At 49.3% G+C, this 13,185-nt stretch overlaps 1 protein-coding gene across 1 annotated transcript in view; it reads left to right on the top strand.

Annotated features, from left to right (window-relative positions):
* Positions 1 to 12,709: 12,709 nt before the first annotated feature.
* The window catches only part of LOC147693237 (tyrosinase-like), a 300,300-nt gene continuing 299,824 nt past the window's right edge, over positions 12,710 to 13,185 (top strand). Inside the window, exon 1 of the mRNA XM_086933641.1 lies at positions 12,710 to 12,780. The gene's annotated coding sequence lies outside the window, so the exon portion shown is untranslated. The remainder of the gene's footprint in view (positions 12,781 to 13,185) is intronic.

Here is a 13,185-nt window from a genome sequence, read left to right as displayed (position 1 = left end):
AGCAGTTCTGGCACATTTCTAAACCCTTTTAGTTATTTAGAAAACCTTTCCTGAATCACTAAATGGTTTTAAATACGTTTCAAAATGATTTTAGCATTTGGAAACCTTTTGCTTTATGGAATCAGAAGCTTTGCAATTGCTACACTCCTTTCTACACGAGACCTAAGGTGAACTATCACAGAAAACGTGCCATGGAGTAAATAAAAAAGGCAAATGCAATTTGACCTATTCTGCTGTTTATGACTGTAGCAAAAACAACAAGTGATGGACCGAATGTGGATCAATGTCACACATTCCCCCAGTCAAAAGATCTGGGCCTAAATCCATTGTTTTTTTGCACTCCACACCACCCTGGGTTAGACAATGGCGATATGCAAATCAGCTCTGACCCTGTTGCCCCATGGGAACAGTCCAGTCCGAACTACAAAAGCCATGTCCTTCCCAGAACGGAATCAAGCATCCGAGGACCGGACCGGTTTCGAGGTAATACCTCTCATCAGCCCGGCTAGCTTGACTCCAAGTGGTGTGGAGTGCCTGGGACCCACGTCTGGGCATCCCCAGCGCACTTAGGGCGGCAATTGCAAAAACAACAAGTGATGGACCGAATGTGGATCAATGTCACACATTCCCCCAGTCAAAAGATCTGGGCCTAAATCCATCGTTTTTTTGCACTCCACACCACCCTGGGTAAGACAATGGCGATATGCAAATCAGCTCTGACCCTGTTGCCCCATGGGAACAGTCCAGTCCGAACTACAAAAGCCATGTCCTTCCCAGAACGGAATCAAGCATCCGAGGACCGGACCGGTTTCGAGGTAACACCTCTCATCAGCCCGGCTAGCTTGACTCCAAGTGGTGTGGAGTGCCTGGGACCCACGTCTGGGCATCCCCAGCGCACTTAGGGCGGCAATTGCAAAAACAACAAGTGATGGACCGAATGTGGATCAATGTCACACACTCAACCCAGTCCAAGGATCTGGGCCCGGATGCTTGATTCCGTTCTGGGAAGGACATGGCTTTTGTAGTTCGGACTGGACTGTTCCCATGGGGCAACAGGGTCAGAGCTGATTTGCATATCGCCATTGTCTAACCCATGCAAATCAGCTCTGACCCTGAAAAAATTGCTATTTGAGATTCGCAAATCATGATGTTGATACATCTGCCCTTAGGTTTGTTGTAAAACCCTTGTTTTCAATTTTTGGTCCAAGGGTAGCAAAATAAAAAAGTGATATGTGAACCAGGGCAACCATACTGTAAACATAATATCCCTAGTAAAGAATAAATGAGGATTTACACTAACTCCCATTTCTCTATGGGAGCTAGTGTTGCGTCGGTTTCCGACCGCCGCACAAGCTCTCATAGGGAAATGGATTGTATTTGTGTTTTCGGACCGCTGATCCGAGGTCGGTTCCGAAAACTCAAATGTCAGTCAGAGGCAAAACCATCCCGCATCATAATCAGGTACATAGTGCTTGCCTTAGAGTTTGGAGGCTGTGTACTCCATCACAAACATGACATATATCTCATCCGCCTTACTACAAGGGCATTATGTGTTAAGGCAAAAGGGATAACCGTTATGTTTGTAATGGAGTACCTGTCCACTAAACTTTGACATAGAGCCTGATTCAAAAAGGAAAGGTTGGACTTTTGGTCTCAGTTTAGACCAAAAGCCTAACTTTACTACTTTTCAGTATTCACAAAGATAAGTTACTATTGGTATCTTTACAACTGCGTAGTATCCGCACTTGGGGTGGAGTTTCTGCACTTGGGGTGGACTTTCTGTACTCAGGGCAGAATCTCTGCACTCGTGCAGAGATGCTGCCCAAGTGCGGAAACTCCACAGTTGTAAAGATAATACTTGTAACTTACCTTTGTGAATACTTAAAAGTAGTAAAGTTACACTTTTGTCTAAACTGAGACGAAAAGTCTAACTTTATCTTTGTGAGTCAGGACCATGGACTGCACGATTTGTTTTGTGGACAAGGCATGCACCTATGTGCTTCATAAGCTTGGCCACTTTCTCAATGCACATATCACATGCCTCATGTGAAGCATGTCTGTTTTATACCTCACATGTTTAGGACACATAGGAGCAGGTCTGGAGTTTGGCGGACGGTACTCAAGCAGAGTGGCAGATGACATTCCATCTGCCACCGTGACGTACTGCCGATACAATATTTAGAGATCACAGTTGGTCCAGCAGTGACCTCTCTGCCTTGTTAGGAAGTGGTGTCATGGCGGTTCCTGCCAAGATACAACAAGTTCAGTGGTGTTGAGGGTTGTCCACCAAACTTCAACAAACATTTAGGGCCTCATTTATAAAAAGTGATGCATCGCTGTGTGAAAGCAGCGATGTGTCACTTCTCAGTGCGCCCTCCTTGCGACATGATTGATGCATCATATTTACTGTATGACGCATCATGTGGCAAGGAGTTACAGATATGTCAGTATTTCTGACGTATCTGTAGGCGCAAAAGTGACGCATTGCTGGAGTGTGTCACAAAAGTGATGCAACTCCAGAAATGTGTCCTTTCACATGGGGCAAGCCCCATATGAAAGGGCCTGCGTCAGTCTTACGCCTGCTGTGAGGCAGGTGTAAGATATTGACACATTTGCGTCCTAGAAGTGGCGCAGTGGAATCTTAAAGATTTCAGTGCGTCACTTCTATGACCCTTTCTTGCGGGGGAACGCCCCCCATGCATACATTATACCTGGCACAGGTATAATGTGGCGCAGGTGTTTGCTAAGTGATGCATCTACCTATATGCGTCACTTTGTAAATATGGTGCAACAAGGCACACCTGCAGCGTAAAAGTGACACACAGCCTCATAAATAAGGCCCCTAGTTTTTCATGAACAAATACTGAAACTAAGAGTTTGTTATTGAGAAACAAAATACCAAATGATCTGCAGATCTAGGGAGTTTTCCTTAAGTTTGGGGGGTCATTACCACCAGGTTTTACTCATTGGTATAAGACAGAACAAAAAGGATATAACTCTATTTACCCCAATTGGGCGAGGAGCAATAGTGCCCTCCCTTCAAAGGCCCCTATTCCATCAGGCCATCTGTGAGAAGTTGGCCTGATATATAATGCTCACTAATTCTTAGTGATCACTTTGTATCATGCCAAGCAACCCTTATGATGATGGTTGTAATTCAACCTTGTAGACCAGTTATCCTAGTGGTAACGTGGACAAAGCAGTCTTAGGCTAAACTCTGAAAGGCATGTGAAGCCAGCTGTTATACCATACACAACCCCCCTTGAATACCAAATGAAAGGGACACCACACAGATATATATTGAAAATATATATTGATTTATTAACTATTAAAATCCCCTGGACTCTTTATGAGCACAGAAGCACAAGCGTAAAATCACAAGACAGTTTAAAATACACAAAAGTTGCACAATATGGATGAGCCCTAGGGGCCACCTAAACCATATACTAAATAAGTGGTATAAGGGATACCTAAAGGAAAGTGAAGAGGCCTAGGGCCTTGGGAATCGCTGGAGCTATTCGAGACTGGAGTTAACTAAGTCGGGAAAGGCCCACGGGACTCGGGTGCAGTGTTCAAAGTGCACGCACTTCTCAATACAAAGTCTATGGTGCGTAAAAAGCACAAAGTTAGAAAGTTAGGAACCTTCCGAGTGACCTACGGAGCTGAAACTTAAAACACAGGCCCTTGGGATGTGTACCAGTGCAGGAGCACCGGCGGAGCTGAGTTACCTCACCCACAGGAAGCGGGTGCACAGGGTCGAAGATGTGTCGGGTTTCGTCACGCTGGTCGATGGTGCTTGGAGCTGAAGATGCTGCAGGCGGCTCGATGAGAAGAGTTCCGGTGGATCCAAGGGTGGATCAGAAGAGTTGAAGACCTGAAAGCAGAGGGGACAGTGTTCAAAGTCACTAGCCAGTGACTACCGTGGAACCAGATTGGAACCAGGCGATGTCGGGTGCAAACAGGCGTTGTCGGGTAGCTTCTTTCTGCAGCCACGTGGATACCCGGGGTCGAGGACGTCCAGGAGTCGGTCACGAGCTGTCCCACGTAGGCTTCTCGCTGTTGGCGGTGTCGGCGACCTGATCGGAGAAAACAGGCCTTGGCAAATGCAAGCCACGCAGAAGTTGAAAGATGCTGTTCACTCGGACCAGCAAGGTCAGAGCGGGTGCTCCTTTTCACAGGAGCTTGGGTAGGTCTGGAGCAACCAGACCTGCTGTTTAAATCTTCGGGTTCGTCGCCAAGATGGCCGCTGGCCGCGTGGCTAGTGGCCGGGATGGCGCGTCGAGTGGCACAATGCAAAAGGGCCCCACGCAGATCGTGGAGATGCTGGAGGGCTGATCTTCGGTGCAAGGGCTGCTCGGTGGTGGGGGTTCTCAATCCCCAAAGCACAACGTCGAGGATGCCTCAGAAGCTGCGCAGTCAGCTGTTCGAGTGTCTTTCAAGAGGTCCGGTCCCACGTCACTCGGTGCCTCCACGGGTCCCTTCTTCGCAGGGACTGTGGATCGGGCTCTGAGAGGTCTGGGAGTCTGGTTCTTGTCGGGCTCTGGGCTCGGTCTCCGGCGGGAGGCGGCGGCAAAGCAGACGTCGAGTCGCTGGTTGGTACCTGTGTGCACAGGGTGGTCACTCCTTGGCCACAAGGGAGATTCTTCTTCAGTCTTCTGTGCAGCAGAATGTCGAAGTCCAGTCTTCTTCTTAGTTTTAAGTTGATTTCGGGATGATCTGCTGTGCAATGGCACTGCTCCCCCTCTTATTCCCAAACTGGGGGTGGATCACCTACTAGGTCCCTCCTCTGGGAGGAACCAGGAAGGGGGGCGGTTACACCCCCTTTCCTTTGTCCAGCTCCGCGCCAGGACTGGGGCTGGAAGGCCCCAGAACCGGTTTGGACTGGCCTATGCACGGGGACACCTTGTGTGCCCCGGGCATGTCTGATTCTTTTCAGCCCTGTCCTACCTAATACACAAAATCCTGTCTGGGGTGGTGCTCGCACCTCCCAAGGCAGGAAACCCTTTGTCCAGGCCACCATCTGCCGAGTTTCGGTCAGCAGCAGGAGGCCAGACTTGTGTCTGTGGTGGCAGCGTCCATTTTGTGAAGCTGAGGCTCTGTTTAACTTTAACCGGGGTTAAGGCTACACACATGTCGTGTCCCTCTAGAAGGGTGGAATGCTATCCCCGTCGCCAGAATTGGCGAGGGGATAGTATTCCAATTCGTATGACACCTTACTCGACATGTTTTGATAAAGCCAAACCAAAGATAGCATTTAACCGCGAGGATTATAATGCACTTAAGAGTATATGGTATGGCAATATCCCGGAACAGCTTAGGGAGTGGTTCCCGACAGCTGCAGACAGGCTCAGCTCATGCCAGAGCACCATCTCACATATTTCCAAGCACTCTGCCTCCAGGATTGATGAGGCCTTCCATAGGAGTGGCTGATAGGAACATATGTGTCCAGTTTAGGGTTAGGCACAGACATACTGTACCTAAGTAAGAGGTGGTTACACCGACTTACCCCAGCTGAGTGATCAGCCAGTTGTGTCAAAAGATGGAGGCCAGGCCAGGGGTGGCACAATACGTGCTGCAGCCCCTGGTAGGCCTTGGATACACCTATGCCCTGGGTACCTATGGTACACTGTTACAGGGGCCTATAAGGTGAACCAATTCCAATTGTGTTATGTACCTAAGGTACATGGAGTCCATTTTAAGGAGAGAGCAATCAGCCTGGGGCCCTGAATAGCAGGATCCCAGGCCAACTAAGTCAAAAACCAGCTAAACACCAGGCAAAAAGTTTGGGGGTAACCATAGTCAGATATCCACCTTCCTACATAACCCCCCCCCAAACGAAAGGAGATAAGGCTATCCTTGACCAGGTAAGCCTATATTGCCTAAGTGGCCATATAAGGAAGTACCAGCTCTGGCTTGGTAACCCCCTGTCTCATGGTCCACTAAGCAATCCCTCACCCTAAGGGTATCGGAGGGTCTCCACCATAGGGAATCTCTACCTGTGGTGTGTCTTTGCAAAGTCAAAGGCTGGTGTTGAGATGGAGTACTGAAGTGAGTTTCCTCTGTAGGGCTCAGCTTCCTCCAATCACTCTCCACCATGTGTGCCTTTCTTTCACTGACTGAGTTGCACTGTGCTCTCAGGGTCAACCTCTGGCTACCTAAAGCTGGAGGCTGGGTCCCTCTGTTTGGCTTACTGGAGGGACAGGTCAGGTTTGGGCCCTTAGGGTCCCAGGTTTGGCTGTGCCCAACAATATCCATCTGGGGGAGGTCCCTAACTACTTTTAAGGGGGATCCCTCAGGAGTTTTTAAAGCTTGCACCTCACTAGGGCTACTAGTTTCGGTGCCCCTAATCTGCTGATGGGGGTGCTTTATTTGACAGGGGGCCCTTTGGGTCTCACTGTCCTTCTTGTCCTCTGCAGCCCTGGGCTGAGTAAGGCAAGGTAGAGAGGGGCAGGTTACCTGCTCCAGACTGGGTCCCACCTGAGAAGGGTCCACTGCCATCAGAGGCTCTGTTAGGCCAGGCCTAACAACCTCTGGGACAGTTCCTTCATCAGGGGTAAGATCAGTTCCCTGAGGAGGCTGATCCTTTCCTAAAGTCTGGTGGGAGGGAGATTTCTCTTCCTCCTCAATGCTCTCTGTTTGAGTGGAGTGATCCATCATTTCAGGCTTCACTACCCATGTATCAGTTTGAGTTTGGGCTGTGGCCATCACAGCCCCACCAACCTTTTCAGGAGGAGACTCAGTTTGGGTATGGGCTGTTATCAGTACAGCCCTGCTACTCTCTTCAGGAGGGAAGTTATCTAAAGATGGGGCTGAGGTTTGCTCAGCCCTCCCAACCTTTTCAGGAAGGACATCTTGAATTGGGGCTGTAGCCATTACAGCCCCACTAACCTTTCCATGGAGATTTACCATTCTAGAATGGGTTTGCTGTTCAACCTCAGCCCAGGCTGAGATTTCCAAATCATTACCCAGTAGGCAATCTACAGGCAAGTTTGCTGACACTGCCACTCTCTTTGGGCCAGTGACACCTCCCCAGCTAAGATTGACTACTGCCATGGGATGATTGGATTCTATGCCATCAATGTTTGTCACCTGATATTTGGCATCAGGTAAAAGTTGCCTTGAGGGGACTAGACATTCAGCCACCATGGTGATGCTAGCCCCTGTGTCTCTGAAGGCCTCAACTTTCAAGCCATTGATGAGGGGCTCCTGTCTATACTTGCTCAAAGTGTTTGGGCAAGCTGTGAAATTGGCAAACCCCATGCCAGTCTCATAGACAAGAGTATCTGAGTTAGGGGACCTGGATAGGCCAGAGTCCACCTGTCCTCCAAAAGTAAACCCACCCAAATTCTTGGGGGTGCTCCCACCACCTGGGGGACCACTGCTAACAGTGACAGGAGGTGTTGGAGCCTTACCTGGAGGTATATTCTCCTTATTGCCATTCTTGGGACAACAGCTATCTGTTTTGTAATGCCCCACCTGTTTACAGGTATGACAATAAGGCTTTTTCTGGGATGTAGAAGTGTCTTGGGACCCACCCCCATTCTTGGAGTTTTGGGGCCCTGGGGAAGTCTTTTCCTTACTTTTATCCCCACCCTTCTCTTGAGGCTTGGTAGTCTCTTTCTTTTGGTCACCACCCTGGTTCTTAGGCCTGATCCTGGTTCTGACCCATTTGTCTGCCCTCCTACCCAATTCTTGTGGGGAGGTCAGATCAGAGTCAACCAGGTGCTGATGTAGAAGCTGATTTTGACAATTACTTAAGATTTGCTCTCTCATAATTAAATTATACAATCCTGTATAGTCAGTAACCTTACTTCCCAGCAACCAGCCCTCCAGAGCCTTAGTGGCACACTCAACAAATTCAGACCAGTCCTGAGTCTGTGTCTTCTGGGTGTCTCTGAACATTAACCTGTACTGTTCAGTGGTTAAGCCTAACCCATCAATCAGAGCACTCTTCAGGACCATGTAGTTTCTAGAATCCTCATCACTAACTGTGAGGAGTCTGTCTCTGCCTCTACCTTCAAAGGAGAGCCACAAGATTGCTGCCCACTGCTCCTGAGGGATCTGCTGTACCATGCAGGCTCTCTCAAGTGCAGTCATCCATTTGTGGATATCATCCCCAGCTTTGTAGGGGGGCACAATCTTACTCAGGTTTCTTGTATCAAAGGACCTGTCTTTATCCTTCTGGATATTGCTGCCACCAGTGGATCCTAATCCACTCTCTCTAGGCTGTCTTGCTCTAGCAAGTTTCTCCTTGGCCAGGGCAACCTCTAACTCTTGCCTCTGGATCCTAAGCTCAGCCTCTCTCATCTTGGCCTCATGTTCCCTTCTCTGAGGGCTAGTCATCTCCTTTCTGGAGTGACCATGAGAGCCTCTAGAGACATGGGAGGTATTGGATTCACCTGAGTGATGCCTCCTCCTCCTATGGCCCTGGTTAAGTCCACCTGGGGGTCTGAATGGGTTGTTACCTGATTCATTCCCAAGTTGACTTAAGTTAGCCTGGTTCAGTCTACTGACCAGCACCTGACTATTTCTGTCATCATCTGACTCACTGCTTTCCACCTCCTCCTCCTCTTCTTCTTCCTCTACATCTACTTGAGGAGCTCCAGTGGTGGAGGCTTCCTCATCTACCAGGATGATAGGGGCAGGGGTGTCTACAGTGTCATCCTCTGAAGGATGGCCTCCTTCAGCATCCCCTGTGGGGTTTGCTTTAGAGGTCTTTAGAGCCTCAGACTGATCCAAGAGCTCTCTTAGGTGGTCTGTAGTAGGGGAAGGCCCTGTCTTCAGACCCCTTAAGACACAAAGCTGTCTTAATTCCTTAAAGGGAAAAATAGCAAACTGGGATGGTGCCCTTGGAGGGTCACTCTCAACAGGAGTAAGTCCACTGGACCCCTCTGTTCCAGACATTGCTCTAGTGTGGGTGGATGTGTTGCAATCTACCTACACTGGTGTTTACCTACTAAACCTATCTAGTAGTTGTAGCTAGGGTGTGCTACTCCCTTTGCTCTACAACAACTAAGTTCAGTAGAACTTAAGTATACTAGTCTTGTTTTATATGTACCTAGCAGGTACCTGTATGATCTTTCAAATGATAATCTCAAAGATTGTAATGGTAAAACAACAGCAAGCTCAGATCCCACCGCTGCCACCAATGTGAGAAGTTGGCCTGATATATAATGCTCACTAATTCTTAGTGATCACTTTGTATCATGCCAAGCAACCCTTATGATGATGGTTGTAATTCAACCTTGTAGACCAGTTATCCTAGTGGTAACGTGGACAAAGCAGTCTTAGGCTAAACTCTGAAAGGCATGTGAAGCCAGCTGTTATACCATACACAACCCCCCTTGAATACCAAATGAAAGGGACACCACACAGATATATATTGAAAATATATATTGATTTATTAACTATTAAAATCCCCTGGACTCTTTATGAGCACAGAAGCACAAGCGTAAAATCACAAGACAGTTTAAAATACACAAAAGTTGCACAATATGGATGAGCCCTAGGGGCCACCTAAACCATATACTAAATAAGTGGTATAAGGGATACCTAAAGGAAAGTGAAGAGGCCTAGGGCCTTGGGAATCGCTGGAGCTATTCGAGACTGGAGTTAACTAAGTCGGGAAAGGCCCACGGGACTCGGGTGCAGTGTTCAAAGTGCACGCACTTCTCAATACAAAGTCTATGGTGCGTAAAAAGCACAAAGTTAGAAAGTTAGGAACCTTCCGAGTGACCTACGGAGCTGAAACTTAAAACACAGGCCCTTGGGATGTGTACCAGTGCAGGAGCACCGGCGGAGCTGAGTTACCTCACCCACAGGAAGCGGGTGCACAGGGTCGAAGATGTGTCGGGTTTCGTCACGCTGGTCGATGGTGCTTGGAGCTGAAGATGCTGCAGGCGGCTCGATGAGAAGAGTTCCGGTGGATCCAAGGGTGGATCAGAAGAGTTGAAGACCTGAAAGCAGAGGGGACAGTGTTCAAAGTCACTAGCCAGTGACTACCGTGGAACCAGATTGGAACCAGGCGATGTCGGGTGCAAACAGGCGTTGTCGGGTAGCTTCTTTCTGCAGCCACGTGGATACCCGGGGTCGAGGACGTCCAGGAGTCGGTCACGAGCTGTCCCACGTAGGCTTCTCGCTGTTGGCGGTGTCGGCGACCTGATCGGAGCAAACAGGCCTTGGCAAATGCAAGCCACGCAGAAGTTGAAAGATGCTGTTCACTCGGACCAGCAAGGTCAGAGCGGGTGCTCCTTTTCACAGGAGCTTGGGTAGGTCTGGAGCAACCAGACCTGCTGTTTAAATCTTTGGGTTCGTCGCCAAGATGGCCGCTGGCCGCGTGGCTAGTGGCCGGGATGGCGCGTCGAGTGGCACAATGCAAAAGGGCCCCACGCAGATCGTGGAGATGCTGGAGGGCTGATCTTCGGTGCAAGGGCTGCTCGGTGGTGGGGGTTCTCAATCCCCAAAGCACAACGTCGAGGATGCCTCAGAAGCTGCGCAGTCAGCTGTTCGAGTGTCTTTCAAGAGGTCCGGTCCCACGTCACTCGGTGCCTCCACGGGTCCCTTCTTCGCAGGGACTGTGGATCGGGCTCTGAGAGGTCTGGGAGTCTGGTTCTTGTCGGGCTCTGGGCTCGGTCTCCGGCGGGAGGCGGCGGCAAAGCAGACGTCGAGTCGCTGGTTGGTACCTGTGTGCACAGGGTGGTCACTCCTTGGCCACAAGGGAGATTCTTCTTCAGTCTTCTGTGCAGCAGAATGTCGAAGTCCAGTCTTCTTCTTAGTTTTAAGTTGATTTCGGGATGATCTGCTGTGCAATGGCACTGCTCCCCCTCTTATTCCCAAACTGGGGGTGGATCACCTACTAGGTCCCTCCTCTGGGAGGAACCAGGAAGGGGGGCGGTTACACCCCCTTTCCTTTGTCCAGCTCCGCGCCAGGACTGGGGCTGGAAGGCCCCAGAACCGGTTTGGACTGGCCTATGCACGGGGACACCTTGTGTGCCCCGGGCATGTCTGATTCTTTTCAGCCCTGTCCTACCTAATACACAAAATCCTGTCTGGGGTGGTGCTCGCACCTCCCAAGGCAGGAAACCCTTTGTCCAGGCCACCATCTGCCGAGTTTCGGTCAGCAGCAGGAGGCCAGACTTGTGTCTGTGGTGGCAGCGTCCATTTTGTGAAGCTGAGGCTCTGTTTAACTTTAACCGGGGTTAAGGCTACACACATGTCGTGTCCCTCTAGAAGGGTGGAATGCTATCCCCGTCGCCAGAATTGGCGAGGGGATAGTATTCCAATTCGTATGACACCTTACTCGACATGTTTTGATAAAGCCAAACCAAAGATAGCATTTAACCGCGAGGATTATAATGCACTTAAGAGTATATGGTATGGCAATATCCCGGAACAGCTTAGGGAGTGGTTCCCGACAGCTGCAGACAGGCTCAGCTCATGCCAGAGCACCATCTCACATATTTCCAAGCACTCTGCCTCCAGGATTGATGAGGCCTTCCATAGGAGTGGCTGATAGGAACATATGTGTCCAGTTTAGGGTTAGGCACAGACATACTGTACCTAAGTAAGAGGTGGTTACACCGACTTACCCCAGCTGAGTGATCAGCCAGTTGTGTCAAAAGATGGAGGCCAGGCCAGGGGTGGCACAATACGTGCTGCAGCCCCTGGTAGGCCTTGGATACACCTATGCCCTGGGTACCTATGGTACACTGTTACAGGGGCCTATAAGGTGAACCAATTCCAATTGTGTTATGTACCTAAGGTACATGGAGTCCATTTTAAGGAGAGAGCAATCAGCCTGGGGCCCTGAATAGCAGGATCCCAGGCCAACTAAGTCAAAAACCAGCTAAACACCAGGCAAAAAGTTTGGGGGTAACCATAGTCAGATATCCACCTTCCTACACCATCTGAGAAAGCTTTCCTTCAGCTCCATCAGCAGTATATAGGGTGGGCAGCAGAGTTCCTGTTTTGCAAACTAAGTCACGCTCCTTAGTCTGTTCTCTCTTGTTCGGAGCATATGTCTTGCACAAGGCATCGCTTTGCACCTCACAAGGTTATGATGCTGCTTCTTTGTCGGTGAGGGCACCATCTTAAATTGGTTGGGTCACTACTGTTTGACCTCATGGTCTTAAGAGACACATAATGCTTACTAAATACAGTTTCTTCCTCAAATGTATGAGAACAAGCCATGTGAAATTTATGTTTGGGCTCCAGTTCTGCATGTCACAAAATGAAGGCTCATATATGTCGAACATGTTGTCCCCCAACTGTCAGGGCATCACTTTCTTAACATAAATGGTTTTTACTTCAGTCATAGCTCACAGAACATGTACACCCCATGCACCTATAATTAAATTAGGAGACTGGCTTAATATGCAGCATGCTGAGACCTCAAGTGGCCAGGTGACTGCACAGCTTCTGCTTGTCACATGGTCAGAACCCAAAGTGAACTAACTAAAAAAATGGAAAACACTGTTGCAATCAAGTGTGTATATCAAAGTTCCTTCTGAGGTAACTCCTCGAATGGAAGTTGCCTCTGGGGACGAAACTCTTGTGAAATCTCCATTGTTGTTTGTCCTCCCTCATGTGAGGGCTGTTGTCCTGCCTTTAACTTCTAGAGTCCTCTTTGCACGCAAGAAGCCACGCCCCCCTGGATGCCTGCCCCATGTATACAGCATAAAATGTGTCCAGCCATGCACCAGCTCTGGGTCTTTCCAGCGAGTCCTGAGGTGGTGTAGAAGGACAGCCCCTGGGCAGAGTGCACAGCTCAGCACCACAGAGGTATGGCGCGCTATGACTGCTCTCTGACTGCTGCTGTGGGCAATCGCAAACAGCATCCTAGTGTGTGTGTTGTATTCAGAGCATCCTTCACCACTTAAGTGCATTTCACACAACATGCTGTGACAGCCTCTAAAGCGATTGATGATTAGTACCTGTTGTTTTTGTCTGTTTGGTTTTAAGCTATGTGAAAGGCGTCTTTGCAATCACTCCACAATTGTCAGCCTACAGACCACTAGCAGTGGGGAGAGTGGCCTGAGGTCCCTGGATGCCCTGATAAAGTACCCCAGGCGAAGGGTCTTTGTCGGCGTACCCAATGACCTGCATCTAAAAGCCCAAAAAGCTGGTTAAAGGCCACTGTCACTCTCATATCCTTGAGGTTCATTAGCACGTCATTAGAGAACCAGA

The sequence above is a fragment of the Lissotriton vulgaris genome, chromosome 8 (assembly GCF_964263255.1).
Source record: "Lissotriton vulgaris chromosome 8, aLisVul1.2, whole genome shotgun sequence".
In the NCBI taxonomy this organism is placed as follows: Eukaryota; Metazoa; Chordata; class Amphibia; order Caudata; family Salamandridae; genus Lissotriton; species Lissotriton vulgaris.
This window is presented reverse-complemented; position numbering and strand designations above follow the sequence as displayed.